The 6767-nt window shown below is 35.1% G+C and overlaps 1 protein-coding gene across 3 annotated transcripts in view; it reads left to right on the top strand.

Moving 5' to 3' along the window:
* The window catches only part of LOC106462467 (exportin-6-like), an 80393-nt gene that overhangs the window by 30389 nt on the left and 43237 nt on the right, over positions 1-6767 (top strand). The gene's annotated exons all lie outside the window — the stretch shown is intronic.

Raw genomic sequence — 6767 nt, 5'->3', positions numbered from 1 at the left:
CCCCGTGTGCCGTTCTGGGAAAGGTAAGGTTTCCAGTACAAAGGCCTGTAGCAACCAGCTGTTATCAATGTAATGCGCTGTTACGGTGATGTAACTTTCTGTCGCGATGCTCGTCCATATATCCGTGGTTAATGATATAAACACTGCTTCTTCACTTAGCCTTTCTTTCAGACGTTGTTTGCACGTTGCATGTTTAAGGTTGATATCAGCGGTAAATTGTTTTCTGCTTGGTAAGACATATCCCGGCTCCAACTACTTCATTAAGTTATGAAAACCATCGCATTCAACAGTTCAAATGGGGCGTAGGTCTTGAACGATCATTTGAGTCACTCTGTCTGTTATATTCTTTGTACATGTATCATTGCACTTCGCAGGCCTTACAAATCCATCAAGGGTAGGCGTCTTCCTGCTCTCCGTTGTGGTTGTCTCGATGTCCGGACAGTGAAGAGTCGAGTGCTTCGACGCGAGGTGATTCCGTAGGTTTGTTGTCCCGCCTAAATAGGCAAATTCTTTTTTACAAATAGTGCACATGGCTTTGCTATGGTCGCGAAGTTTCTTATAAAAACTCTATACGTCCGAAACCTTTTTACATCTACTTCCAACCGCACCCTTATGTGACGCCATTTTTTCTAATTAAAAATTGTATGCATAGCACATGCGTATAAATAAATGTGCGAACATTCGAATGGGCACTGGCAGATCCGAAGCCACTGTCAGCTTCGAAGCTTCGGAATATTCGAATACTTTGTCTCAGCCCAAATTTGAACTTCTTGAACAATACTAAAGGGAACAGAACAGTACTACTCACTTTATTTTACATTTTTCAACTGTTAAAGTTTTATGGTGGTTACGAGATCTGTCAAATTGACCAACTCTGTTTAGAGTTAGGGTAGAGAAAATAACAGATAAAGCTTTTCTTGAAAGAAAAAACAAAACCATTTGATATTTATTTGAGAGGTTTTTGAGATTTTGCAAATAAAATTTAAACATTTTCAGCTGAAAAAAAGTATTTTTAATGTTAACATAAACCACGCTGTACTCGGAGCATTCAATACTCTGACTCTATATTCACAGATAAGTTTATAGCAAAAATACTCAATTAAAAATTCTGATTTTTTTTTGTCTACACAAGGCTTTTACTGAAAATTTTTATAGATACACAAAACATGTTCAAAGTTATAGTATGAAAACTCAGATGGTCACTTTTGAGTCATGTGGTTGTTGTAATCTGAGTCAGTAGTGAAAGAGTTAAAAGTATTAAATAATACAAGGATGCTGTCTTTACTGAAACCTGGTAGGGTAACAAAGTCCTTTGGCCATCCAACTATATTTTGAAACATAGGCCCATGCTTCAGAAATCAGATTCCAAGGGATCCTTGTCAAACTATTCCTCTATACAAGCTTTCACAAAACCAGTGGTAATGTTTGCTTCATTTCTGCTAGCTCCTGTACCAGTCTGTTGTCCAGACTTGCTGCTTTATATATTTGAAGGACATCCATCACTGTTATTAACCTTAATCCTTTAGACATGCCCGTTGCTGTGTGGCGACCACATAATGCAGTTTATGTTTCCTGCTTTAAATGTGAATCGAGAGCACAGAATCAGTTGACAGAGTCTAATATGCACATGTGATGATCTTGTTTGCTGATTCGTATCCAATCTGGCATATGTTGCTAATCAAAAAATCATATTTGCAGTTGAAAATTATTTAATTTTTATGAGAAAATGGACCCAAGATGGTATCAAATCACTCTAGTGTTTTCACACTTGAAGAAACACTTAAACTTGTGCAATCTGACAATGATTCTGGCTCTGAACCTGAAATATCTGATGATGATTTTGAGCATGATATGAGTGATACTGATGTGGATAGTATTACTAGTAATGCTATAACTGGGCTGTGAGGACAAATGATGATGGTGAGAGTAATTATGAGGCTTCCATTTCTAAGAGGGCCAAATTTGAAGGTAGAATTCAAAAGAGATCTTGTGGACATGGTGCAAGATGTAATAACAGTATACCTTTTGCCATTGCTAGTAGATAGGTGTACAACTACACATAAACCTCTTCCCAGGGTTAGGCATGGTAGGGTACAACAACCTGCATGTGGGTGTGGTTGACTTATTCATGGCAATTAAGCTAGACATGGACTTGTTGGTACAAATAATGATGGGTGGAGGTTGGTGGTGGGTGATGAACATTTTCAAGCTTGGATTTCCAACTTTGATGATAGAAATATGGGGTACAGGAGCAGCCAGAATCTATATAATGCAGACCCTATCAATTTTGTGCAATGCAGTTATTTATGGATGATGCTGTGTTTGATTATATTGTAACAGAAAAAAACTGCTATACTGCTCAGTTTTCACAAAGGAAAGGTGATGATTTGAAACCACATTCACAATTTTGTAAATGGGTACCTATGAACCATCAAGAGATGAAACAATCCTGTGCTTTGTACCTTGTAATGGGCTTAGTTGATAAACCCGAGATAGAGGACTACTGGGACAGATTTTGGCTACCTGACACACCTGGTTTCTGCCATGTCCTTACTTGGGATAGATTTGAATTGATCTTGAGCTTCCTGCACTTTGCGAATAATAATGATCAAGTTGCTAGAGGTGCTTCTTGTCATGACAGGTTATTCAAGGTGCATCCACTGATTAACATGATAATTCCCAAATTTGCACAGTTGTTTTGTCCTAAAAAGGAATTGGCACTGGATGAAATGACAGTTGCATTTAAAGAGTGAAGTGCTTTGAAACATTACATCCCTAAGAAATGGGATAAATGGGGATTCTGTATTATCCAAGTAAAAAAATGGAATACATTTTTGAATGGGCTCTGTATGCAGGTAAAAATGAAATTGTTTGCAAGTGAGGTTGATAATGATGTATCAGTCACCCATTGGCTTTTTTTTAAAGATGATAGCACCATACACTGGCATAGGGCATAAGTTGTATGTAGACAGTTATTAAACTAATGTGACCTTGGGCTGAGAAACTAATCAGGACATGGGACTGTGTGACACTGTGAATGTGAACTACTGTGGTATGCTGGCAGCTTTGAAACTTCTCAGAAAAGGTGACAGTTCTGTGTTCACGAGGAAAGGGAAACTGATTGTGTGTAATTGTTTTATTATTTCATTATCAGTATTCACAAACCACCTCCAAAATACTGGCCTAAAGATGACATGTTTTGCTTATTTAAAGGGGTTCTGAGCAATAAATACAACATGGCAAAAGGTAAATAATAACTCAACTGTTTGTTATGAAATTAGGTGATTTATTTGTGTCACATCAGAAAAATAAAGAACAAACTACAAATTTCTCAAATATGGTGGCCATGTTGGGAGTGTGAAGTCATAAGATATGCAAATTAGGTCTGATTATTTGCATAATTAATCTTCAGGTTGTACTGAACAGTTGATTCCGTATGTGTCTTGGGCTGTTTCAAAAAGTTTTAAGAGATATACTTGATCTAATTAGACGTGTATGTAAGACTGAATATACTAAAAGAAAAACAGTATATACATACCTAAAGGGTTAAGTTCAGAAAGTTTCTCTATACAAAAAGCTAAATGCATCCATAGCTCTAGCAACATTTATTTGTTGTTCTTGCAAAGCTTTTGACAAGGCACTTACTGGCATTGATAAATTCAAGACAAAAGTGCACAAAATGTTGAAATTTGGGGGATTTCAACTTCTTTAAATAGTTCTTATTCTTTGATATATCTGAAGTCTCTCAGCTTTTAATTTTCTGAGCTCATTTGGGGATTTTCGTAAAGATGGTATATTGATGTAAGCATTTTTTTTATAAAATAAGTTTTGGAAAGTGCATCTTTTAATGCACGTTCAAGTCTATGACTATTACATTATACTCTTATTAGTCACTGGTCTCAAAGTTTTATAATGACTTCATTCCTTATGCTGCTATTGATGTTGGCACTGTCACATCCATTACCCACTAGCCTGGACTTTTGCTTAGGATTATCAGAAGGCAGCTTTCTCATAGCAGTTTTCAAGATGGAAATGACTTATCAGCTGATGCTGAAGCCAGATTCTCCAAGCTGAAAAAAAATTCCATATATTCAGTTGTTACCTTTGAAGTTGTACAGTAATTTTAAATTTACCTATTAATTTTTTTTGCAATGATTTTGTTTTATTGTTGAAACTTCTTTGTTGCATATTGTTTTTTTTTTTTACATAATTTACAATTTGACAAGTCGTTATACTTTGTACCATTTTCTGTAAATTTTTATACAGTCATTAATTATAATAGTTGAACATCATGTTCCAGAATTTCAGTAAATAACAGTAACAGTTATTGTTACGGAAACATTGCACTTTGTTTCTTGTTCATTGCAATAAGAGTTTTTTGCTTTCATTGTAATATTTTATTGTGTACTGAATCTGCTGTATGTTATAACTCAGGTTTAATGCACTTACGAGTCAAACTTGATAGTTGGTTGACCATTCATGAGGTAAATTATGAGAACCATTTCTTTCTCTATGCAGGATTTATCAGTAAGCTGTAATACTTAGAGTTCAAAAATATATCTCACAGTGGCTCTCTATCAACTTTTCCAATGATATTTAGACATTCTGATAAGGTCTTATTATTGTAATAGGCCATCTCCCAGTTTGTCTCCATGCAGCTTTTCTAACTTTAGAATGATGTTCTTTGGCTTTGAAATAAGCCACTTGTTGACTAGGGTATTTTTATCATTTTAATGTTGTCTTTATCTTGTCTGCAAGTAACCTTTAAGCAGCTGAGACCAATCTGTCATCTTTGTCCTGAGTGTGAGAACATGCAATTTCAGTTTGAACAGCTTCCTGATGCACATCACTCATGCTGCGACACATGATCGTGTCTTTTTTTATAATATTGCTACTACCAAGAATTTATTTGTCAGTATAATGTTTACAACATATTATATGGCCCTTTTGTGTATGGCAAAATTAACATTAGGTAAGTTTTACATCATCTTTATCACAACTGAATTGTAACAATGTTTTTACTTTGATTTTAGGATCTTTTGTCCATTTTTCACCTCGTTTTTCTTCACATGACAGCCATTTTTCTTAGCTTGTCTTACTCAGTTCATCTTTACAAACTGTTGCTGTAAAATTTCTGATTCTTATTAGTCAAGTGACACCATCCAATAATCATATATTGTGTTTTTTTGGCTATATTGGCATTATTGACAGCTTTTACAATACCAAGAGAGAACAACTTCTAATTATATTTTTTTATTTTTTCAATCTATGGAAACATTGGGTATAAAGTGGATGAAAAAACACAATAAAATAATAAATTTACTTGGGACACTCAAAATTTCATTAATATTAATAGGACAAGATGTGAAATTTGACTATTTTGATAATCATCTGTATATGGTTCTGTTTTGCTGCCCATTAAGTGTGCTGAACCACTGGGATTTCACATAATATTGTAAGGAAGTTGTTTATCTTTATTAAATAATGAGTTAACAAAGCCACAACAATTGCTGTTAAAATAATCTCTATTTGTGATTGATTATCGATAAACAGCTTATGTTTTCTATGATAAATTTCACGACTGGGTGGTAGACAGTGAAAAAACAACTTGCTTCTGTTTATTGTTAATTTTAGAAGAATGTTATATGCACTCATAGGCACAAAATTAGGTTTTCAAACAAGGCTAATAAAGAAAACTTAAAATCAAAACAGAAACGTGTGAAACTAGGACAATTCTACTTCATAGTATTTAGCCAAACAGCAGCATTTTTATAAAACTATGAATAATTTCCAGTACTTTTATTTCACATTTAAAAACTAATTCAAACAGTTTCTAAAAAAGTAATTCACCAAACTCATTTGAGCAGTAAAAAGCTGTATTTATTTTTCCATGTGTTAAAGGCCCGGCATGGCCAGGTGGTTAGGGATCTCAACTCGCAATCTGCGGGTCGCGGGTTCGAATTCCTGTCCTACCAAACATGCTCGCCCTTTCAGCCGTGGGAGCCTTATAACGTGATGGTCAATCCCACTATTCATTGGTAAAAGAGTAGCCCAAGTGTTGGCAGTGCGTGGTGATGAGTAGCTGCCTTCCCTCTAGTCTTACGCTGCTAAATTAGAGATGGCTAGTGCAGATAGCCCTCGTGTAGCTTTGTGAGAAATTCAAAACAAACAAACCATGTGTTAAATTGATTTGGAAGTATTAAGTTTATTTAATTGCTTTATATTTGCCTTTTCAAAACATGCCTATTTTTGGAACCTACCTTTAATTGATTATATTATTCTATTATAGACCAATGCTGCTTCTCAATAGGAGTTATAGAAACAGTTGTAGAACCCCATCTGTAATGTATTTTGATGATGCAAAAGTTTGATAATGAAATAATTACCAAACAGACTTTAGTGACTATCTTTGTACAAAGGTCATATATATATACAGGGGTTGGACGAAATAATGGAAACACCTTGGAAAATCAACAAAATATATTTTAATATGGTGTAGGTCCACCTTTTGAGGCAATTACAGCCTCAATTCTCCGAGGTATTGATTCATACAAATTGTGAATTGTTTCCAAAGGAATTTTAGCCCATTCTTCAGTTAAAACACCCACCAGTTCTTTTAGAGACGATGGCAGCGGAAATCGACTTCTTACTTGAATCTCTAAAATCGACCATAACTGCTCAATAATGTTGAGGATTGTGGTGGCCAGATGAGATGCTCAACTTCATTAGAATGTTCCTCGTGCCATTCTTTAACAATTCTAGCTGTA

This window comes from Limulus polyphemus, unplaced genomic scaffold (assembly GCF_000517525.1).
Source record: "Limulus polyphemus unplaced genomic scaffold, Limulus_polyphemus-2.1.2 Scaffold1175, whole genome shotgun sequence".
NCBI classification, from domain to species: Eukaryota; Metazoa; Arthropoda; class Merostomata; order Xiphosura; family Limulidae; genus Limulus; species Limulus polyphemus.
This window is presented reverse-complemented; position numbering and strand designations above follow the sequence as displayed.